Here is a 25,957-nt window from a genome sequence, read left to right on the forward strand (position 1 = left end):
ATCTTTTCCCTTCTGATATGCTATACCACTCTGTTTATCAATGCCTGCAMCAACTGTAGTTGTTTTTCCTAACAGGAATCAGCTTTATCATTTGTTCATCATAGCATAAATCTTAATTCTAGATCTGTGTCCATAAGAGACTTTGTGTGTTCATATTTTTCATTGCTAGCCCCATTAATTCCACTGAATTCTCTTCAAAATTGAGCATGGCTCTGACTCTTTCCAAGAGTGTCTTTCTCTTCCAATAATTCCTCATTAAGTTAAATGGTTCTCAGGGTCCCTCATGTTAAATCTGAAAGAAGAAAAGTTAGTCAGAAAGACCTGTATGTTTTCTAGTCACACCGTTTCAAATGGGCTACAGCCTTGGTCCAGTAATCCAGGATGTACAGGCTGTACCCCTTCAGTTCTGGGTAACTTTTCAGTGTATTGGTTCCTTTTCTGAATTCTTAAGAATGGTTTGTCTCTCTTTCAGTCCAGTTTTTTTACTTCTCTTATTAAGGGTTCTTTCTCCTGTTAGATCAGACTTACCTTGAGGAAAAGAATATTTTTTCTTTTCTTTCCCATACTTCTTGGTATTTCTGATCTTCTGCAAAGTTACTTCTCAGATATGATTTATTTAATACTTACCAGTCTTATCTATTTATCTACTGCTTCCCACCTATGAGAGGTTGTTTATCCTTTATGCTGAACTTTAACTCCAGGATGATGTTTTCCTCATATGTCTCCAAATGCCCTGGTAGTTAGTTCTCAAGAGAACACCAATTATTTTCATTTTCATTTTCATTTTTCTAAGCTTTAGAAAATGGAGCCAAAGGATCTTCTCAAGTTTATGAAGCATGACGGCTTTGCTCACTGTCTTCTAAAGTCATATTTGAAAAAGCCTGTAGAAGCTTTTCTGGAGGTAACTGTGGTAGGTGCTTCATAGACAAAACCATAAAGACAGTAAATAAGCTGAGTATAGAACTATTATTCACAAATCTTGCAACACTAAAACCAGTGGCCACTTACTGAAACTAGTAGGAGATTAGTTTAAAACAGATAAAAGAAAATACTTTTTAAATGCAATTAGTAATAAACTTCTCCATAAACAGGAATTTGTGGAGACAGGGAGTATTAATGGTCCCAAAAGAGATAAGACAAGCTTGTAAGGCAAAAGTTTCATAAGCTGTTGCTAAAGGGCAGAGCAAAGAAGTACCCTCCAACATTCCTAATCCAGGGATTATGAATGCTGTGATGGTATAGGGGAACAGTTCATGTAAAGTAGTAAAGCTCAAATGCTCTCCCATCTCTTGCTGCAAACATTACTGGGCTAGAGGAACTAGTGGTCTAACCCAATGAGACATTTCTTATTTTGACATCTCCCCTGAGCAGTGAACATGGTGAAGACAGTTGTGTCAGGCAGGCTCCTTAGAAGCAGCACTTTCTCTTTCTCAGCAGAAAATCTGCAAAATCTTAGTGACTCTATTTCTCTGCCATTGCCCTAACCTCCTATTCCTTTCATCAAAATAATGTAAACAAAACAACAAACTTCCATTTTTCTCAGGTTYAAGGGAACTTGAAACTGCTTTCCATCACCCTTAAGATCTGTCTCTTTCTCAGCTCCCTGCTCTTCTCAAGAGGTTCCCACTCTTTGCTCATTCAGCAGGCTTACCAGCTGTCATGTTTTTCTTCCTGCCCCAGCCTGTACCCTGTGAGTTTCTCCCAGCTGAACATGTTCARTGACTTTCAGGAAAAGGGCATTTCCCCCAGTCTAAATATAGGGCTCCACCTTATCATGGAGAAGCAGCAGCCAGGACCAAGGAAAGAGGAAGGTCTTGTTCCTTTTCAGCCATCACCCCCTTTAGCAAACACAGAACACAAGATACGTAGTAAACTGTGAACAAACAAAATTAATATTACTTTCTGTCCAAAATACTGTTTTGATCTCAATAGAAAAACATTTAGTCCCTTGTTTACTTTCAGCTGGATTGGTGTGTGTACTATGCACTACTATGTTTCACAATAACATTTTTAAAATTACCATTATTGGGGATAACATTATGTTTAGATCCAGTAAACTATAGCAAAAGAAGATTTTCAGTCTTGAACTTCAAATTCCTTTGTACAAATTTAATTTAAAGTGAGAACAGTGATGAAGTACTTTGGAACTTCTATAAGTAATTAAAAACAAAAAAGTGATCAGAGGTATCAATTCCACACTATCAGGATTGAGAGATAATGAGAAAAAATTGTTCATTTTAGGATGACTTGAATCTACCTGATCTTCAGCTAATGGGTGATTTTCAAAAATCTAACTTGCCACTCAGTAATGAGCACTGCTAAATATGTGTCATGAAAAAGATGTATTAGGTTAGTGTTTGAGAACATAAGCTTTGTAAAAACAAACAAACAAAAAAACCCCAAACCCACAACTTAGAGCAAGTGACATTGTAAGACGGTAGTCATCTTCAATGGGAAAGTTGTGCAGCATTTTCTAATAGGTTATGTGCAGTTACCATGCGTTTAGAGCACACCTCTGTCTCTGCATTGCAAAACCTCAGAACATGTAGTAACATTTGCCAAATATTACCGTGTGGTAACACTTTGTAAATGCTTATGTTTAAGCGATGACCACTAAACTGGAATCAGCATCATAAGGTGTAGATCACAAAATGCAGCCACTCAAGTTTTTAGGGAAGTAGCTTCTAAGGACTCAGTAAATGTAAGCAAGTTCATATAGGAGAAAGATAGTTTGATTCAGAAACTAGCTTGCAAATATGTTGCACTATGAGAAAGGTGGTACAAAACCAGGTTTTCCATTGCAAAAAGAATACCAGGAACAAAAATTAGGAGGAATCTTTTGAATCCTCTTTTCTAAATGGAAAAGAAAGTRTATAGGGAAGAATGCACATGTATGTGTATGATTTTACCTGCCAGAAAGGATTAGGAAAATATGGCCTTTTATTATAAATGGATTTATAATGTGTTATAAATAGATTTATAATTTATAATAAATTATAAATGGAGTCTGGTATAAACATTCAGGAACATAACTTTCTTTTGCTTTATATGCTCACACATTCCGCCCCCCCCCCCACATATCTGAAACTAAAATTTCTGTACAGGAAAAAGTTTGTCTGAATGTGAAAAACTATATTTATTCATTTTTTCCTTTGTCCTTTCCCCCTCACTCTATAAATTATTGCTCTGTTTTTATCCCAGCCTTACAAGGACAAGGCTGATATGTGAAAATCTGAACACAATCTTCAGTTAAAGACCACTACTTTGTAAGAAGTAGATTATTCTTATCCCCTGGATATGTGTCTGTTTTTATTTAATTTCTTTTTGAGATGCTAAGCACAGAAAATGTGTGTTCTGGAAGAACTTCAGTGAAAATGCTGAACATTCACAGCTGTCATTGGCTTTTTGGTGGCTGTCACTGCTCACTTTTATTAAAAATTAGGGCTCTACTCTCTGCTTAGTTTTGTGTCTAAAGTGTATGCATACTTATTTATTTTAAGATATGGTCACTGCCGACAGTTACGTACATGCTTAACAGTAAGCACTTGGTCAAATGCACAGAACTGGAGCCCTAAGAAAGGTCTTGTGATCATTTAGAAGTCACAATCTGAGCTGTCTAGATGAACATATCGACTCTGCTGGTTCAGTTACAAACAATAAGGTTTTGAAGAATCTTAAATTCAGGTAATAACCAAAGAGTTGTAATTATATTTCTTAGATGATATCTGTAGGTTTTTTTCAATTTAAAGACAGAAGTATGTATTTTATATGGTACTTTATAAAGCAGTTAATAATGTTTTGAAGGACCATAATACCTGAAAGTGTAGTATTTAACCATGCTCTCTTCAATGTTTAGAAAAAAATTCAAATCTCTAATTCTTTTTTCTGCAGTTTTTAAAATGTTGTGCACTGGATATAGACTTTATTTATATATTAAGTCTGTATCAACTTTTAGTTTCTTTTAATTCCACTCTTATTGTCAATTTTCAAGTATGCTACAATTAAAAAGGTATTTATCTTACTTTGTATGTTTTTTCCTGGAAGAATATTCTTTCAAACTAACACCAGAAAAACTAGCAGTCACCATTACAAATAATTAGCTTTTGTAATTTACATATGAACCACATATACTGAGTATGAAACCTGTCATTGCATGGGTGATGAGAAAAATGTTGAACAAATGTATTTGAAATAACTAGAATTAAGAACACATGACTAAGGTTGTATAGCCTAATATACTAAGAACAATTTTTGATTGCTTATTTGAATTGACAGTCCAGACCCTGATACATTATTAATGCTCATCATGCTAATTTATTATGCTGTAGGGTTTTTACAATATTATATATCCCTATGAAAGAATTGATGAAGAAACCAAAATTTTTCATTATTTTGTAGTGAATATATTATCATATAGAAATTTTTGCAATGGGACCTTATCCAAATTGTAGTCTTAACAGATGGGATCTTGTTGGGGTTCCACATATTTCGTTATTTAGGACTTTAGTAAACAGTGATTTTATCCAGTCTGTGATTGGAACAGATGTGATCTTATCAGGGTTCCACTTTTTTTCAGGAGCATAAAATTGCCATGATTTGCTGTACAGTGCTATAGTTTACTTTTTGTGCTTTTAGAACCAGAGTCCTTTTTAGCCAGAATTTGCCCTTGGGTCCTAAAAACATCATAATAGGGAGTTAATGTTTTATTCTCTATTAATCCCATTAAATCCTTTTAATATTAGAGCATGTGTTGCTTTATAGCATTAAGTAGTGTCTTGCACTCAACAGTATTTTCACAGTTTATGACACTGCTTAGGGCATTAACAAACAGCTGTTTGAATTAAATGAGCAGTTAAGGACCCCGTTCATTAACTCAAAAGTTTCATGTATTTTTAATTCCTTAAATCTAATGGTATTATCACCCTCCAAGAAATCTATCTTTGATTATAATTTGCTGTGACCAGTATCAGTTTGGGTGAGATGAAAGAGATTATTTTTTGGACTATAAGCCCTATCGGTGGTTAATATCTCCAGTGAATCTGAACTGTCTTATAACAGTTTTAATCTTTTGGGATATAAAACTTTTAAAGTTGTTTACAGCAGTTGTGTTAAGATTTCTTCCAATTTTGTTTACTGATGACTTCATTTAGCTAATGTAAAGAGGCAGTTGGAACAGAATTATTTGCATTTGAAATGGCACTATCAGAGGTTTCTGACTGACTCATTTAAAAAAAGAAAAAGAAAAAGAAAATTGTATTTGGACAGTGACAGAGTATATAATGGAGTCCTATGTATCAAGTGTACATAGGCATTTCATATATTATTCAAGATATAGATCTGTACGTCTTCATTCTACTTAGATAATAAACTGTTCAGCCTTTCACTTGAACTTGTATTCCATGTGGTCTTTATTATGAAACAGCAATACTGTAAAGAGATGTTTTGAGCTGAGGCAGATTTGTCATTGTATAGCTTTAATTTGGGGGAAAAAATCCCACTTTTTTTGTAAACATGTATGGGTTTGCCTGTGTGCACATAGTCAAGATTAATATTGTTTTAGTACATAGCTTTAATGTATTTTAGAATTACGTACTTTAGCCCAAGTTCTGCACCTTCAGTAGAATTATCCATGTCCACTAAATTAAGCATGTGCCTAGATGTCTGTGGAAGATGACCTGGTTGTGTGAAGCTTTTTATTCTTTTCTAATTCCTACCTGCTAGTTCTCTAAAACATTCCTGGTTGTTTAGCTTCAGAAAACCAGAAATTTCCAATGAAGTTTTCACTGAAAAGAAAATATTTAAAACATGCAAAATTTCCTGCTAGGTTTTAATGTAATTTTATTGTTTATTTAGGCTTCAGCCCAGGAAGCTCCTTTAATACATGCTCAGTTTTAAGCGTGATAAGGATCTCTCACACTGAATAGTAGCATTGTTTAGTATAGTATTTATTTCACTCCAAGGATATGTTAAACACTTTTTTATAAACTGGGATAAGAGACTGTCTGTAGTATCTATGATGGCTGAACTGTGCTTTTTCTTGAAAACAAAATGACCATGAACGTGTGCCACTCAGTTATGACTCTTTTCTTCTTATCAAATCATCCAATTCCAGTATTTGAGTTTAGTACTTGAGTCTTTAGTAAGTGTACGTCTCCTCAGAAGAATTCTCAGAACATTTGGATGCAGATTCAAGTTGGTCTTTGTAATAGCCAAATCACTCAATGCAATTATCCATAGAGATTTCAGCCAGGAAGGCTGGAATATTCACAGAGAATGAAGGACAGTCCAGGGGATCTTATCATGCGAGGGGATAAATACAGAATAACCTGGTTATAACTCAAAGCACTTCAGACCAGCCTTCAAACCTGAACCTTGTTTTTGGATCTTCTTATTGTATAAATCATGGAAGACCACATCATATGGTAAACAATAAAAATAAGACTTAAAGTTCTTAAAAGGAGTTCGTATCCTAATGACTTTGGAAGAGGAAATTTTGCAATCTTTATATACATGTAGATGAACGGTGTAGGAATTTAGATTTGCTCCACCTTTTTCAGACCAAGCAATAGCTCTGTTCTCTGCCTACATGAACAGGTTGCAGAATTGTTTTCTCTCAAAGCCAAGTTAATGGATGCCACAATGCTAGGATGGCCAGACAGCCCTCTCTATACCTCTTCTCCCTTTCCTCTCCTCATTAGAATGGATTCCCTGGGAAGAAGCACTGGTAGTTCTAGTTATCCATTCCTGTGAAGACTGCTGTGCACTTATTGATATTATATTTGTTGCTAGATAGTCCATCTGTGAATTACAGTCCAGATAGTTTCAGCTTGTCTGGCTCTTGAAAATTTTTCTAAAATCAAACAAATTATTTAGAATACTAATATCAACATGTTGTACTTCCAGAAAGAAATGTGCTGATCCAGTACAGTAAAGGGTTTGACTGAAATATACACATAAAAGCATACAGTTTCACCCTTTCATCTACATTGATCTCATGGATTCTTTAGACTCAAACATGCTGAGAGTTAAGATGATGACTATGTGCCTGTGTACATTTTGAAGAGTATACACAAAGGAGGTGGGGTTGAATCTTTCACCCAGTATTGCATTTATGTTTTAGCTTTATAAGAAACTCACAKTGAAGTGAATATTATAAATTGAATTGGTTTATTATCAAATTAATGTTTCTTAAAAATATGATTTATTAAGTTATACCAGTCTATCTTTAGATAGTGTGGACAGGAAAAGTCATGTAGACAAAAAAAAAAAAAAAAGTGCTAAGACCTACTAGATGTATTGACTAAGAAACTTAAAGGCAGAGAGAAAAAAAATGACCTAATCACCTGCATCACTATATGATATATGAAGTCTGGTCACCATGAATATGGTGTGTGTTATAGACTGGAAATAGGTAATTCACCCTGAGGAAAAGATAAAACATTTTTGCAGTTCAGAAAGCTGGTTGTCTTAAACAACAGAATTGAGACAGGTGCAGTTTTAAAAGCACACTGATCATGTGAAAAGATGGAGGGACTAGACTTCCAAAGTAGCTGAGATATCCATAACCTATATTGATATGGGTAAACTAGAATTGCAGACAAGAGACAGGTTTCATCTCCTTTTTTCCTTAAGAGCAGCACTTTTCTCTACCTTTACAAAGTCTAGAGTTTTCCATAGAATTTTAACCTTCCAGTCAGTATCACTTTAGATCGTTCTTTAGACCTACCCATGTATAGATCTAAACTTTTTATAGTTCTGAAGTGGTTTTTGAGATACCCATCTTAGCTAGAAGAATGGTTGAGTTAGAAATTCTTTCCCTGGAATATTAATAATGAATTTTCTTGAACATGAGTTGGGGCTAAGAAACATTTTTTGTATCAAAGATTAATTCTAGAAGCAAAAAGATGACTAAAAATGTCCTCTGCCACACTAAGGTTAGTTGCAATGCAAGGAGGAATTCTGGCATATTTAGGACTTCTGCCGAGCTCTTACAGTTTAATTCAGAAATATGTTATTCATACTTTCCATCTAGTATTGAAAATTAAAGAAGACTCCATGTTCTTGGGATTTTGCAGTAAAAGCTTTCTTCTTTCAAAATCATATAATCATATGAAAATCATGGAAGTATTGTATCTTTCATTTCAATGAATCAGTAACATAGCCATCTAGTCATCTGTTCAGGCATCTTCCAAATTCTGCAAGCTGGACACTCAAATGTTTCTGATATACGTATGCTTGGTGTAGCATCCCAGTGACTGTGACGGAAGAATTAACTACTTTGTGGCTTTGCGTATGTTTATATGGATTTCCCCCTCCCCAATACCAGTATAAAAAATGAAGTATCAGGTTTATCAAGAATAGAAAAAAATTATCTGTGCTATCTCTGAAGATGTCCTTCCCTGGAATAACAAGGTTCTGGTTCAGCTGTTAACTGAGGAAAAAGATTAGGCTATTAGTTGGAAGTCAGAGCTTGGTTTCATAAAATCCTTTGCTCTGCATGGTGATTGTTCTGCTTAGTCTCAGTTTTTAATTTTCCTTTCCCATACAGAGAAAAGGTATATTGTAAGAGCACCAAACACAGGTTTTTCAAAGGCAGAGTTGCAAGTATCATGCCTCAGTTGGTAAGTTTGATCTGTCTGCAGCATGGACAAAGCATAGACCCGTAGTCATGGATCTAAGGATCTCAGTATTCTAAGTTTTCAGGTAGTGATAGGAAACTTTTCAGCTCTTGGGACTCAGCAGAATTTCCCTAATCTTCTCAGTCAAATTCACCTATAATGAGCTCAGTCTCAGTTTTTGAAGATAAGTATTTGCTAGACAAGGAAATTGGCATCCTTTTTTGAATTCTTAAATGTGAGCTTGTGCTGCAAAATTATGTTTTCATAATGGACCAACTGCACAGTTCACAGAACTACAGAATCTTATTTTTAAATTCTTTTAGCCCTTACATTTGTGAAAAAAGGTTAAATTCACAAATTCTAAACGTTCCAAGACCGGAAGGCAGATCAAAAGAACATGATTCTTAATGTTTTTTAAATTCTTTTAAACCTTTCTTGAAGATATCTGTTTACGTTTTTTCAAGATTTGACATTGCCTCTACTGGCAAGGAAAGGAGACTTGCTTGAGAAGCCCTGTTGTTCAAGAGGACTTTAGAATTTAAGGATTCATTCTTTGTATGATCCAAAATTGATGCAAAAGTGCTTTCATAACAAGAAAAAATTTTATAGGGGGATTCCTTAGAAAAAATGCTCCAAATGAAATGGCTGAAGTGGCTTTTATTAAAGACTGGAAAGATTAAACATCAGCAGTATTCATGCCCTTATTTAATATTGTTTAATAACTTGTTAAACTCCAAAAGGAGAATAATTAAAGTCAACGAAAAGAAAATATCCTGTTTGTTGCACACAAGACTGTGTAGACTTCATGAAACTGGCAGGCAAACCATGCTGACAAAATCAGTGCCAGTCATCATTTCTGACTCAAATCCTAGATTTCCAATCCATTTGTGTCCCATATTTACCATCTAAAGTTATGTTAGTCAGAAAAACAGACAAGTTTAATTGCCCATTCTACCTCCAAACTGCATTTTAAGAAGAATTTCTAGACTTCACATGAAGATTAATTTTTTGTCATTTTAACTGCAAATAGCCATGATTTAAGAACTGTTTTTCTCAGAGGTCGAACCTGGACCTGCAAACAACCCAGATTAGAAGTAAATCTAGCCCTTCCTACAACAAGTCAGTATGACACTGAGATTCTTTAAAGTGATACAGCTGTCTATACAAATATGTAACTTTCCTGCCATGAATATACTTGCATTTCAAGAACTTGTTATTTTCAAAAGAAAAAAAAGTTACACCTCTGTCTTTCCTTTCCGTAAAGAGATACTCCCTGTTCTCAGTCATATCACTAAAAACTATGTTAAACTTTTTGTAGCTGGAAGATACAAGTCTTCAGCATCAACCTTGAGGCCATGGTAGTTCTTTCTACTGCAAGAGTAGTTATAACCATCCCTCATGGGAAATCAGTCTTCCTTCATCATACCTTTGCACAGCACTAATCTACTGATTTGGTATCTTGTGTTGATGATGTCTTGGGACAGTGATTCTGCAGTCATTATTTAATTAATAATCATCAGATCTGGGGATTACACTGCCTGCTACTCCCATCAAAAATAGGAATATGAGAAGGAAAAGAAAGTCTGTTTACCAGCAATTGCTAGATTTGGTATACTTTGGTTCTTGCAGATCCACACATCCCACACATCCCGTTTTCCTTCTCTTAGAATCTTCTAGATTTTGTTGATTATTGGAAGGAAAAAAGACTGCCTGGTTTACTTGTTTCATTTGTATATATATGATATGCTCACATTGTTAAAAAAAAGCTTATTCTTTGAGAAGCAAGAGACAAACCTTTAGAGCTGTGGGTCTGCAGAGCAGCAGTTAGGAGGAGCACTTATTGCTGTACCTAAATGGGCCAAATATCAGAAGATGTTTTTCACATCACTATTTGATCAACTCAAACTGGCAGCAATATCTTCTGTTCACTAAACAGTTTACTTGTAACAAAGCCCCTTTATCTGTAACACACATTAAAAAAAACTGTGAAGAGGTGCCCCTCTGTTTATAATACTGTTTATAATGTTATGCTCTCGGTAGAATCTTATCCCAGAAAAAGAAAATTTGCACTAGAGGAATAACAAAAGCCATTTGTAAAGTAACAAAGCTCAGGTTTAATGTGGTGGAAGCACAGAAACCATCTTGTGTACAAGCAAAAAAATAGACACTTAGAATAGAAGATAGTATTGTCAATGGGTTGGTACAAAAAGTGTTCTTTTTTTGTTTGTATGTTATGTTTATTGGGTACTAGAATGTTAAATAAGCATAGTGAAAAGAAAAAGGAAGATAAGAACAGAGTAAGAACCAAAAAGCTATGAGTCTAAATAAGTAGGGCCAGGGATGTCTGAACAGAAGGAAATTATTTCAGAGAATATTTTGAGCAGTAGCTACGTCATTCTAGACATGATCTGATTATATTCTGTTGTTAATAATGAAAGTAGAGGGTTCCTGCATAGCATGGGCAGTATATTTTAACTAAAAGTTTTATTAGAATATTAAGTGAATAATCTGTTCTTTCCCCCAAAATATGAGGAAATGCAAGAGAGAGTGTTTTAAAAATTCATACTATCCCTGATTATGGTAAAGGACATGCAATATTGGATGGTAAGGTTCAGCGGCTGCCATTATGCTGTCATTAGCCAGACATTTGTTATCAATGAAGTGCTGCAGAACTATTGTTCCAAGGCTGTTGCTGTAAAATCATAGTGCATTGTAGTTTGTTGGAGGTTAGTAGCACTTGTTAATTTGATCAAGGCTGAAGTTTACGGAGGATAAAGTAAACAATGCAAACTGCAGACACCATCAGTTTCCTATGGGCAGTGAAGTGTAGTTTGTTCCATTTACACTTCACAACAACATCTGATGGGCTTTTGTCAGTGCTGCACAGAGTAATTAAACCTGAAATCAATAGCAGGCATTTGTCATGTTTACAGCCACTCTTTCTGCTGGGTTAAACTCATCAGTTTAGTGCCATTCTGTTTTACTGCAGAGACACGCTCCATTATTTCTTCAGGTACAGTTGAGATATTCAGTTACATGCCCAATAGTTTGGATACGACAGTAAGATTAAAAGGGGCAGGCAAAGGGACAGTTTTTGTAATTTATTCACTGATTTCCTTAAACGGTGTTGGATTTCCATTTTCTTCCACCTACCCTTTTATGAAACCCTTTATGCCCTAGAATAATGCATTCCCATTGTCCAATAGTGGTAGTGAAGGCAGCATTAAAATTGTATATAAGTTGACGCAGAATGTAACTTTACTCCAATCACAGGTTACTGCACTGAACTAGTAAAAATATAGTGTACTAGCTTCATGAGAGCAGTTCAAAGCTATGGTTTACATATTGATCTTCTTTGTAGTTCTTTTCAAATAAAACGGACCCTTCTGGTTTTGTTCAGTTTAATTCAGATATTCCTGCCTATATTCCTCTCCAGCCTTCCTTTTTCTGTTCTCTTGGATATTCTTTTTTCTTTTTTTCCCTCAATTTTCTAAATTATGGGGTCAGATCATCCTGAATTTTATGGCAAAGTTTTCAGTTCAGTGGTAATCTCATTAGTCTTTGGACATGAAATCTGAGAGAGGCTTTGAGGAAACTGAACATTTATACATTTACTACTTAGAGATATTATATGATTTTAATATGATTTCTAGTAGCCCATTTTATAAACAGTCCTTGCCTAATGGTATCTGCTAAACTTTTTATTGTTGCTTTGTAGGCAGCCTTGAAATAGTGGTATGTTTATGCATGTCTAAGGCCTTTGGTGGGATCTTAAAAGTAAGAGTGAAGTTTGACAGATTGGATGTGCCATTACTCTTAGACTGGAGTGGTGTTCCCTGTGTTGCTGGTGGCTCAAATGCTTGTAAACTGTCTTAAAAACTGCTAGAGAGTAAGGAAAAAAAAAATCTTCCTCTTGCATATGTGCAATTTTAAATTCTAATAATTATATTTAGGATTAATTAAATATTTTCCCAGTTTGTCCAGAGCACCAAGGTTTCCTTCTAAAGACTTCTTACGTGGGATATTTAGATCAGTAGCAGGAAATTATTTCAATTAGAGTGATCTAAACTTTATAGAACTTTCATCTCAAATGATTACAAAATGCCTTGCAAACTGTCACAATTTATACACAGCTTGCTTTATCCACTACTGAAATGCAGCCACCCTGGGTGAAACATAGCAACTATTCAACACTCTACAACAGCTTAGGACTGGAAATTAAGAATCTCTCTGTATTTGTAATTGCAGTGGGAAATTAGGTAGGCTGAATGTAATTACATGAGCTGGAATTTGTCCAGGAGACTGAAGTTAACACACCTATTCTTATGATGAGTTCCCTGGGATTGGTAATGACCGATTTGGGTAGGACCTTCCATTTATACCTCATCCAAAAGAAAACTCCTACAAGGATACAATGCCCCCAACACCTTTCTTGTGCATTGCTACTGCATTGCTATGAAGGAATGAATAGAGTTAGCCTGTAGTCATATGACAGTGTGACGTGCACTTGAGATTAGCACTTACAAAGCTCAGAAAAGGWATTATTCAGTTAACATTTATATTTTTCTTTTCAAAATATAATTTTCTTTCTTTTCTGTGTGAGTAAGGTTAGCTATGTAATGAAAGAGAGGAAATGTATAATGCAAGAATGATGGAACATTTGTGTATCTGTAAGGCCTTCTGTGAGAATTGCATGATATTTCTTAGACTTTTGGCTGAGGGCTAGAAAAGATTAAGTTTACTTAATTGTCCTCTTTGTATTTCTTTTTATTGTCAGTGTAGAATGAGAGGCTTTATATTAAAGCTGTTTTGTGTAGTGTGCATTTCAATTCATATAATAGGCACCTATAGAAGCTAAACAATCTAAATTAGTAAGTGACATGATTATGTGTGGCCAATCCTGATGAGGTATGAACTAGAAAATGTGGAAGACAATATTCTGCCTGTGTTGAATTGGCTAGCTATTTCAGTTATATGTGCTTTAAATGTTTAGCTCCAAATCATGTAGAGCACAATCTCACTTTACTAATATGTGGGACTTCTCTTAAGAAGAAGAAATGACATAGTACAAAATATATCATGTTGGACTTGGCCACAGATGAGAGGAAATATCACACTCAGTTGTGTCTCATCTAAAATTCAGTGTTGGTTACACTCTTAGATCCAGCTTCATCACTGTGATCCATGTATCTACCCTCTTTCAGTCTAGTTTTGGGATTGAGGCACTGGATGGGCCCTCAAGGTATACAAGTTCTGTTCTCAACTATACAGTATGTGTAAAGATTAATTTGATTGTGCTTAAATAAATGTTGATAAATGTGGATAAATCTATCTTTTCTCTTTAGTTGCACAGACAGAAATCCTCTGTCATTCTCTTTCTTTACAGTCTTTCGTAAAGGTCAGAAAGTCTTATGAGCTCATGAAATATATGCTAAAATACTAACTTTAAAAGGGCTATAAAGTCATGCTGGAGTTGATCAGAACTGCATATTTCTCAAAATGATTTTTTGCTAATCAGAAGACAGTTGAGCACTGTTGAAACAAATCAGGAACTGTGAGTAGGTTTCTTAAAATTCTGCAGATAAGATAGAGACAAGTGAGAAGGATGAGAAGACTTTATCACACCTTCTCTTAACTCCGAAGCTCAATTTTTTTCTGGGTTTTACATTTGACAGTAGAGTCATATGACTGTTGTGAAAAACTGTAACATGCTACACTAGGTACTATTTTAGAAAGTACTACTCTACTGTCCTGCAGAAGATTTTTGATGATAGTTGATCGTGCAAAAGCAGAAGGTTTTGGGGAGGTGAAGAGGTTATTTGCCTGTAGTATTATTCCATGAATATAAGGCTTTTAGACGTTCCTGCTCACTCCTTTTCCTCAAAGGTAGTTATTTTCCCCAAGTGTTCATGGTAAAGAACTGGGAACAGCTGACTTACAGGGGATTTTTATGTGATACCATACTAGATAATACTATGCATTTTTAAGGTATTTTTTGTTAAGTTCCAAACATGTAATAATCCCCCAAAATGTATTGATTTTCAAAGGCAATAAACTCTATGAACAGTTGGGACATGTAAAATGAACCAAAATGATCCCACTGAATTGCATAGCAAAAATGATTGTAGTGGTTATTTTCAGTGGTTAAATTAAAATATTAGATTATGGAAGGAAGAGTTTGGAGATAGAAGAGGTGAGGGTATCATCTTAATCAGATAGTATAGATAGCACCGGAATAAACTGGTGGGTTTTGAATGCCATGTGAAGAATAAGCTATTAAGCTCCTTAATTGTACTACAAACAATGAACAAATTGTTTGGTTACAATTTTGTTATTGAAGTTTTAATATGTCATTGTTTTGATATGAATATAAAATATAACACATTTTTCTTATACATTTGCATAATAATATATATATTAGAAATGTTGTTCTATAAGATAAACACATGAAAACTCATGTGTCTTAAAATGCTGTCTGCAGACAACAGTCAAATTTTATTTGTCCCTAGATTCTTTAGCACCTTTCTTTGGTTTTATATAATCTGTACTGTGCTATTATGTAAAGTATGTCACCAAATACATTGTATTTCAAATATTAGTGTTAGAGATTTTAACAGTGTTCTGAATATGAAAAAATATAGAGTGATAGTCAAAACAGAAGCCAAACTTTTAATTTCATGTCCTGCTCTTCTTCATGCTTATCACATAAGAGTGTAGGATGGAGGTGCTTGTTGCAATTTCTGTTGTTGTGGTTTCTGTTGTTCTGCATGGCAAGCACTGAGAACACATGTGATTGCCACAGATATTTCTGGGATATCATTTTGTTCATAGGTCTCCTGTTTTTTCTTCAACAACAGCCACTGAATTCCTTGTGTCTAATGTATTTTTAGTGCTGTATTTATACATTTTGACATTCATATCTGATAGTGTTTCTGAAAATAAGATTTTGCTTTTAAGCCACTTGTAAAGGTCAGATACTTCTGATTGACTTAGACCTGTCCTTGAGAATCTGGATGAGAATCACATAGCAGGCAGGTATCCTGTCTGTTGTTCTTTTAAATCCCACATTTATAGCGGAAAGGAATCATGCTGATGGAATTTGTCTTGAAGGGTTGATTCTCTAATTCAGGCATGGCTCAAGAAAAATCCCTCTTCACCTCACAGTGTGCTTGTCCACCACTAGCACAGACTCCTGATAACAAACTTTTTGAGATTGTGCTACAAATACATTTTGAAAGGGTCTGGCATCAGGTCCCCTTTTTCTCACATTTTATCTCACCTGACCTCCTCACCTGTCATGGCAACTAAACTTTGACTCCTTAGTGGTATCATATATGATGTGTATCATATCCTGTTTTAACTTTGGTTATGACAGTCATTCCATGAGCATCATAGATCTCCAAAGCTTATACCCATGTCTCTTTCTGGCATCAACTGTTAGGAGGCCAACGACCAGAAATCTATTACTTCTGGTTATTAAAGATAATTTGTACTGTACAGAGACCTCATCTCTTCCTACTGGGGGGTAGGTGACATGAGATTTTGATTGTCCACCATTAAAAATGGACTTTGGAAGAGCGGCACTCTAGTACTAAGTGATCTGATATTTTGATGATCAGTCTGTTGTCCAGATGGGAGAACAAGAACACTTTATGTCCAAGAGGAGCAACCAGAATAGTCAGCACCTCGGTGAAGGTTCTTGGGTTTGTAAAGAGGCCATACAGGGTCCTGCTCTGGTCCTGATCCACTGTGAACCACAGATTGTTTCACTATCCTGATTGAGGTACAAAGAAAAAGCCGTCAGTTTTGATAGCTGGAGTAACTGAGGCTGACACAACTATCTTGAACTTTAACCCACAGATGAAGGCATTCAATTTTAGGTACATGAGCATGTACATGAGGTATGAGTGGCTAGCCTCATTTTTATTATAGTATTAGAAATGCTGCAGTAAAATCTTTTCCCCTTGGCATGTAAAAGAAACAGTTCTTCCAAAGTGAGCAAAGAGTCTAACTCTTGCTGAAGCAGAATCACATGTGACAGGTCCCTGATAAGGAATCAGGCAATGAAACCCTCAGACTTTCATGACTCAACTGCTGTAGCTGATGTCCCTCTGGATACAAAGTCTCTGTCCTAAATTTTTTCTCATGATCGTTCCTGAGTTTCACTTAAGTCACAGAATCAGTATTTCTGCTTACTTTTCTGTATGCCATACGTGTAGAACTGGGAGTATTTTCCACTTTCTTGACATCAAGAGAATTCTTTCTTTTTATGCTGAAAAGACAAAATTCTTAAGGTGGTGTGCAAAATGGTTCGTATTAACTGCTGACATGGCCATGACATGAAGACATAAACTGGATATGAAATATGTCAAGGCATCTTATGAAATCACCCAAATAGAGCCACTGTCTGTAACTGGAATGCACCCGTCGGAGCTGAAGCTGTATCAGTGGCTTTGTTGAAAAATGTCTCCCTTCTTAATGTCTTCCAAAGCTTTATCCATATTCTTATCAACTACTGCAATAATACCGAGGAAGACTCAAAGCTAATGCAGCATGTGATAGAGTGAGTCTATTTGCTTCAAGAACTTAGTGACTTTTCCTGTGATGACTGTGGAGATGGGGACTTACTGCTTGGAGCATTCGCATTACAAATATACACATCACTCAAAGACAGAAAGATACTATTTTCTGGTCACTGAAGTTCTTTAAGTTTTGTAATCCACTCATAAACACTTTTCATCCTTATTTCTCTCCTTTCCTATGCTTGAAGGATCTCTTTTTTTGTTGGGGTTCTGTAGTTGAGGAGAAAATGACATTGTGTGTAGCTCCCTTTGCTTTGTCTATTCATGTGCTGAGCATGAGACCTCATGGGGTTAGAATGTATTTCTCAAAAAGCTTTACTTGCTGATAGTAGCCTTTTTATCCTAGTGGTTTTGGTTCTGAGATCATTTGTTCTTGGAACCTACTCATTTGTGCTTTTCAGTTGTTGTTCATAAAACTTGGTTTTGGCTTATTCAGAGCCCAAGAATGTAGGTTTCTTTCTCAGGGGACATGCCTGTGACTTTAGTTGTGTTAGCAACATTTGAAACTACAAGAACGGGCAAATTAAACTGGATTACCATTTTTATATAGAACAAGTACAACTACTGTACCATCACTATAGAAAGTGACAGTTCTGAAATGAATGAGCAGTGCTAGAAAACAGAACTGCAATCGGTACAAAAGCAGGGATTTTGGTATCAGAAAAAATAGTTTTCCTTAAAATTCATTATCATTATTACACTTAAATATATGCCTGAGTCCAATGGCAAATAGTTCAAACAGGCTATTAAAACATTATATAAATATTTCCTGAACTGTTGTTTGGGAAAATAACTACATGGATTAAAAAAATGAAAGACTGTGTGTGGATGCATGTTATAGTTACCTGCTTAAAAGTTATGTTGTAACACCCATGTTTCCTGTTTTATACAAAAGAATTCATATTTCATACATCTGTTGAGCTAGTAGGATTTTGTATAATTCTAGAGGGGAAAATTAGCTATGCTCAATTTAAAGTATTTGACATAGTTGTCCTTGTTTGTTTATAGCAGTTATTGTAAAATGTTATTTTGCTTTGAAAAGTTCCAGTCCTTTATTTTTATGTGGGAAAGTGTAAATAGTGTAAATAGTTTGTCTAAAACGTTGTAATTTACATCAACTGTAATTATATTTTCATTTGTACCACTACTGCCTCCGATTTTATGATTTGAAGTTTTGAATACAGTGAATACAGTGAAAATCTAGCAGAAGCGTTTATGACCACCTTGATCCAAGCTGTTGTTCTCTGATGTTGGTATTTATTGGCTCTATTTTYCCCATTAATGTCATTTTTACATGCAGTGGCTAAAAATAGAAGTATTCTGAAGGATTTCTTGTCTTGAAGCTTGACTGTGTTCTACCTTAGATCTGATTTTATCAAGAGAGGAAAATCCTCARTACCTTTAGTTTAGCATTGCATTGCATTATGAGCAATACGCAAATACAAATACATTTAAGGGCATTAGTCCTTCATTGCCTTGGACCCCCTTTTCTGTGTCCTAGATTTTTTTGTAGAAAGGAACTATTCCACACTGGTCTCAGAATTTTTAGGTTAAAAGCAGACTGGATCTTTAACATACTATATCTTGACTCAAAATATGTTAGATTCTACTTTTTTTGACTTCCAACCTTCTCATGTCTTATTTCTTGAATAAATACATTCATTAAATAAAGAATAGTACTGCATAAAGGTACTTGGTATTTCTTATGTCTCCATGCACTTGTTTTGCTTTGTATGTACTGCTTCATTTCCATTGTTTACATGTTGGGGCATTCCTTTTAGTTTTTGTTAGACACTGAAAGTCTTTGTAGAAAGACAGATCTTAAATTTTACTCTAAAGAGGACAAATAAATGTTTCTCCTAATCTCTTGGATGAAGGTTTTCATACACAAAGAGTTTCTGCCAAGGATTCTCTGTAAAAGTGCCCACCACTGGGGAATTTTAAGGCAAGTGAGAATAAGCTGGTCTGTCACGGTTCCAGCCAGCAAGATTTTAATATGATAGAGAGAACCCTGAGGTACAAACAGAATTGTACAGATGACCACAAAATTGTATTGATACAGAGGACAACTATGCTCTTGTTGATCTATTTTTATCTAGAATACAGACCTGTTCTTTTTAAATAACTGAAATTTTGGTGGTGTCCTGTTATGTTAGAGCCATAATATATTCTCTGCTTAAAATTTGACTTGCTCAATTTTTAAATGTGCAGGGCATTTCTGATTTTGTTATTAAGAAAGGCAACAGAGTTGATACAAAATGTAATTACTTTTTAAAACTGTTTATTAAAAAATTTTTTAGGTTTTGGTCAGTTTTTCATTACATGTTTAATTTTGTTCAATGAAAGTTTTCTAAAATGCATTTTTGAAAGTTTTAAAAAGTTTTATTCTAAATGGAATAGGGGAGGAGTAGAGATGCATTCTCTACTTAAAAATCTATATTCTTAAAAATAAATATTCTACTGTAAAAGCAGCTTATGGAGAACAGAATTTTTTTATGCTTGCTTTTGAAATGAGATTGAGATTTTCTTCACTGAAATGAAGTTTTCATAATTATTTTTGTTGTATCTTTTTACAAAAAAGAAAAAAAAGTGAAATTTGTTCAGTGGGAATATTTCAATAAGTACTTTAAAAAACAAGTTTAAATCTAATCTTAATTGGAATTTTGCCTACTGGATTTTCAGCAGTAATCAAAGTAAATAGGTCAGCAGTTTTCCATCATCAATTACCATATTTCATAATTCCAGGAGAAATAATTATTAGGATCAAACTATATGCCCATACAGTATGTCTCAGAGGAATTTAATTAATAAAAATTCGGAAACTCAGCTTTTACTATGGATATTTAAATTGACAGGACTACAAAGAAGGCAGTGGTTTAAAAAAATCTCAACCAGGAGGACCACTGGGTGTCACTCATGTGCATTATTGCTATGGCAAAATTCACTGAAACCAAATGGCTTGTCAGTGGACCAAAGTACATAACTCAGTTTGGCCAAAGCACATAGCTACAAAATTTCATTAAGAATGTTTATTTAGAACTAAGTAGAAATACTGATTACCAATATCAAGGGATTTAGTGATTTTCATTTTTCAAAGAATTATAAAAACTTTTGGATGCCACATCTGAAAATTAATCCCTCTAACTATGTAAAAATCTAAACTGGGGAGTTTGCAGAGCCAGAACTAAATGCTAACGTTTTGTCAAAATAAACTATATTATTCTGAAAAATCCAATATATTTTCCATGTTTTATTTAATGATGCAATAAAATATTTTTAAATTTCCAAATAATTAAATCAAAAATTGACACAATTAACTTATGAATCTATCTGCACCCTTCTGTAACTTCAGAGACATACGGAAGCTGCATGGCAGGTGTGTGGAGGTAATGGATATTCTGTTCAATATTACTTTTTACTTTTTGCATGTCTTTTTCACTTTAATCTTTACAGCTATACATTAGAAAGAACATTTAGTTTTGCATTAGCATTTGAATAAGGAGATTTATTATTTATTTGCTTCATCTGCTCTGCATAGTGCCATCAAAATATGCAAAAAATGCAAAAATATTAGTCTTTGTAATGACAAAAAGAAAGTGTGTGTCTAATGACCTTAATAATTAGCCTTTTCCCCTAGTCATACAAACTGTCCACCCCTAAATATATAAGAAAATAGAGGGCCTGTATAATTTTTTAACAGGTCAAAATGAAATAAATAAATGGACATTCCCATAAAGTTTCATCTTTTCTATAATAGCATGAAGGAGAAGTTAGTACTCATGATATGCTCTAAAACTATTGACAGGTATATATAATCAAACTGTGGTGATATAGAAGAAAAATTAATGATTCAGTAATAGGCAAGTAAGTTAGTGTTTAACAATCTAAAACTATGTTATGCAGAAACCAATAATGAAATCGTAAACTGTTTTTTTTCTTTTAGACAAACAATTTAAACTTAAGGTGAGGAGGAGGATGTAGGATTGGAAAAGTTTTTAATTCTATGTACTGTAATTTCAAAAGCTTTTTTATACATTTATCATCAACTGTAATCTGATGTTTGATACTAAATTGCAACCCATTATATTTACAGATTGGCTTTCTTCATCACAAGTAGATTTTCCTAAATTAATGAGTCTGTATGTGGAAGAGTAAACCTAAATTCAGAATTAAAGTTTTAGCCTGTGTTTAGCCTGCTTCTAAGGAATATTCTGATATTACTTGTTTCCAAATTAGTCTAAAAACTGCCCAAATATTGGTTTAAAACTAGGTGTATTTTTCAAAAAAATGTAAGCATCTGTTATGATATAGAGGCATTTTTCTACCAATGACATAGCTCTTTAAAGAATTTGCTTTTTATTTCTTCTGGTCTTTGAATGTCCCTTGCTCCATTAGCATTCAGAGCCAATGAATCTGATGAGCTCCTCCTCAATCAATGCCTGATTCACTGGCATTGTATATCATAATAATTGTTTCTAATTAACTTGTAATAAAGTCTCTTAAAATTATACTTTTATACAGTTAGCATCAAATGCAAGAAGTGTTTGCTCTTCCTTTCCGTTTCATAATGTCTGTTGTCATTCGCATTTTCTGCAACAGCAGTGTTGTTTATTCAATTTCTTTTTGTCTTTGAACTTTAACTTGTGTTCTGCTTGCTTTAATACTTTTTTATTTTTCACTTCTATGGGCTCGCTAATTTGTTCTTATGCCTTCTGAAGCTATATTCCTGACACTGCTGGTGGAGTCAGTGACCCCTACTACCTGAAGGAGTCATGCTTGTACTTCCAGTTCAGTGCTTTGATACCAATCTCTTTCTATGATATCAAGAAAGGAAGGAACTGTGACTTACTTAAGTGACATATCCAAGCTGGTGCCAGCAAATCAGTACTGAGCCCTAACACAATCCTGGCACTGGATGTCATGAAGATCTGTCTTCATCAGTTCATTTTCTTTATCTCTTTATGAGCTGCCAATTCTTCAGTGCCCATCCCAGTGCATTTTTTTTTTTTAGGAGTTATTAAAGAGAATTACCAAGACCTTGAGATTCATCTGGTATTAGTTCAAGACTTAGGAACTTCAGTGTCCAGTACATCCCTTGAATTTACTTATTGATGAAAGTATATGTTTAACATCTATGAGTGGTGCCAAATTCCGGTTTTGCAACATGAAAACATACTAACTGAAAATATGTGGCTTTTTGAAGATCTCAGATATTGTTTTTCTCCTTCTGAACCTTTGTGATCATGACTGACCACAACATTGAATTAAAGGCTAAATTTTAGCGCTAGACAAAGCCCTCTCAAACTAGATTCTTTCAATAATAATAATAATAATAATAATAATAAAAGTCTCTTATCCTCAGAGAGATTAGTTAATTGTCAAGCAGTGCTATTTACGTACAATTCTGTTCAGTGGGAGCATGGCAAATGTTTCAAGCTTCTGATAGACATGAGGAAGGAATTCATTATGTTCTCAAAGGCAGCCAGTTGCCAAAAAGTCTGTAAATGTAGCAATTGACAGACCTGCTATTGGAGCACAGGCAATAAGCTCTGGAGTTTCAGGAAACCATTAGAAGAATAACTCCAGAATAGTCATTTCTGATCTTTCAAAGAAGTTGGACTCCACAGGGTGGGGATCAGTGGCACAAAGTCTAGCTTAAGGCCAGTAACTAGTAGTGTACCCCAGGGGTCAATACTGGGTCCAGTACCGTTCAACTTATTCATCAGTGGCCTGGATGATGGGACGGAGCGCACCCTCAGCAAGTTTGCTAATGATACAAAATGGGAAGAGGTGATTGGTACACCAAATGGTTCAGAGAGACGTGGACAGGCTGGAGAAATGGACAGAGAGGAACCTCATGAAGTTCAGTAAAGGGAAATGTGAAGTGCTCTGCCTGAGCAGGAATAACCCCATACACCAGTACAGTCTGAGGACTCTCCTGCTGAAAAGCAGCTCTGCAGAGAAGGACCTGAGGTTCCTGGTGGATAACAAGTTGACCACAAGCCAGCAGTGTGCCCTTGTGGCCAAGAAGGCCAATGGTATCCTGGGGTGCATCAGGAAGAGTGTTGCCAGCAGGTCGAGGGAGGTGATCCTCCCCATCTACTCAGCCCTGGTGAGGCCACATCTGGAGTACTGTGTCCAGTTCTGAGCTCCCCAGTACAAGAGAGAGATGGAGCTACTGGAGCAAGTCCAAGTACCATGAAAATGTTTAAGGCATTGGATCATCTTTCATGGGAGGAAAGGCTGAGAGAGCTGGGGCAGTTCAACTTGGAGAAAAGAAGGCTTAGAAGGGATCTTATCAATGTGTATAAGTATCTTTAGGAAGGGTGTAAAGAGGATGGAGCCAGACTCTTTTCAGTGGTGCCCAATAGCAGGACAGAGGCAACGGGCACAAAATGAAACACAGGAAGGTCCATCTGAATGTAAGGAAAAACTTCTTCACTTTGAGGGTGGTTGAACACTGAAACAGGCTGCTCAGATAGGCTGTGGAGTCTCCGTCTGTGGAGATATTCAGAAGTCTTCTGGATAGGGTCCTTGGCAATGTGCTCTAGGTGACCCTGCTTGAGCAGGGGAGTTGGACTAGATGATCTCCAGAGGTCCCTTCCAACTTCAAYCATTCTGTGATTCTGTGATTCCACAATGAAAAAGTTTCCTCCTTATAAACTTGACTGAAGAGAAAGATAGGACCAAGAGTSCTTAATCAGTTGTGAGGTCTATTCAAATTTTTCTGTAACAGTAAACAATTTAAAACCCTTCTGTTTAGCCAAGACCCTTTATGGTTCTTTCATATGCTGTTTTGATCACACATCAAATCACACAAAATTCTGTCAGTAGTAGCATGTCGTCTTAACCTGAACTGTACATGTGCTTATTCTCTGCTTTATAATTTCTTGGAAGACAACTTCATGCGAAATAGCCCTACTAGATAGTTACTCATTTTTTTCATTCACATCTGAAAAATCAGTGTCACTATATACCCTTAACTGTAGTGTTTCTGGTCTTGCAGGTGGGTCTCTGCTTTACCAGTTCAAGCCTTTGGACTGGTAAGTTCTTAGACTTCTCCAGTTCTTGATCTCAAATCAGTGCAAGAGGTGACTTCCATTTTTAACCATGACTCCAGCTTGACCCAAACCATAGGGACCAACCTCCCTTATCCCAGTTGAAATTCCTCAGTAGATATATTATAAGTAAAACAAATTTGATCCTTCTGCATATGTGTGAAGAGAACATCTGAGCAGCAAATTCTTCACTTCTGTTGAATCGTTGTTGGAGCAGTTAATTCTGAACCAAGTTTTTGGAAAATCCTTTGGGCAGAACTCATCACTACCAAAGACAAAAGAAAATGTTCTTCCTTTGGTTCTTGAAGAGAAAAATTTGGGGATGATATTGAATGCTTTTTTGGGATACCGGTCCCCTGAGATTCATGCCTTTACTCCATTCCCAGGGCTCTGTAGAAGGTGAAGCAGGATAAACTTAGATATTTCTAATGGTTCCACTATTGCATTCTGTTTGCTTTTCAGATCTTCTGCACCTATATAATCATAGATACTGGCACAGCTACATCAATACAGAATAATCTTATAGTATTCAGATCTTATTCTGCAACCACATTCTCTTTATAGTGTAAATGTAATCTGGTTCATGTGCCACAGACAAGAATTACTTTGTGGAGGCCCTGCATATTCCAAGTCATCCTGAAAAGACTGCATATGAACAAACAAAAATGTGGAAACAAAAGCAATGAATGAAAAATTGTGACCCAAAAAGTCTTATATATGTGACCCAAAAGACTTGTAAAGTCTATTTATTTTGGAATATCTGTAATAGTTAAAGCAGTAGGTCTGCTTTTATGTTTTCTGGTATTATTTTAGTAGCAGTTTCAGCTTGCTGTCCACAAATTAAAGGGACATAAATTTTCTTATAAGTATTTAATACATCTGTTTTTATTTTCCATATTAATTCTCCACTTGAGCCCTTATAAGAATTAAACTTATTTCTTTCAAAATTATTGGAATTATCATTTGACTTACTGTATTATCAGTGAAAAGCTACTTTAACTATCATTAACTTTGTTTGCAGATAAGCTAAATGCAATCTGTCAGAAAATTAATTTGTTCCAAATGGTCTCTAGCAAGTTATTCAAAAATATGAACTCTCACTTCCCTTTTAATCTGTATATATACTTCAGGGTGCATTTTCTAAGTCTCCACCTATACAGAGTAAAGCAAAAGTTCAAAACATGGATGTAAAAAGACACTGTATTTCAGAAGAAGAGCTAGTCTCAAAAACTCTGTGTTAGTTTTTTTTCACTTTGGCAGCAGATGCAGGCGAAGACCTGTTTCAGCTTAGAGACCATTAAGTGGATTTCAAATTTTATTAGATCGGTATGTACTATCAACAAGGTAAACCTCCTGACTCATGCTAGAGATTGTTTAAGCAAGGCTTAGGTTTTTGCACAGGATACCTTAACAGGGTTCCAGTGCTAGAGATTTGCTGAGTAGCTGCATGATCCTTAGTGTATACACTTACCAACCATTTGTTATGCAAATTAAGTTGTGGCTTCTGTGACTTTTAGGACCAAAACTACTTGCTAGTAAACATTAGGTGGGTCAATAGATCCTCAAAGAGGAAAAAAATCTATTACTTGTTTACAATAACTTTCTTTTCACAGAATCACAGAATCGCTGAGGTTGGAAGGGACCTCTGGAGATCATCTAGTCCAACCCCCCTGCTCAAGCAGGGTCACCTAGAGCACAT

At 35.3% G+C, this 25,957-nt stretch overlaps 1 protein-coding gene across 1 annotated transcript in view; it reads left to right on the forward strand.

Moving 5' to 3' along the window:
* Window positions 1-25,957, forward strand: part of CCDC178 (coiled-coil domain containing 178) — a 192,551-nt gene that overhangs the window by 93,263 nt on the left and 73,331 nt on the right.

This window comes from Apteryx rowi, unplaced genomic scaffold (genome assembly GCF_003343035.1).
Source record: "Apteryx rowi isolate R43461 unplaced genomic scaffold, aptRow1 scaffold_352, whole genome shotgun sequence".
NCBI classification, from domain to species: domain Eukaryota; kingdom Metazoa; phylum Chordata; class Aves; order Apterygiformes; family Apterygidae; genus Apteryx; species Apteryx rowi.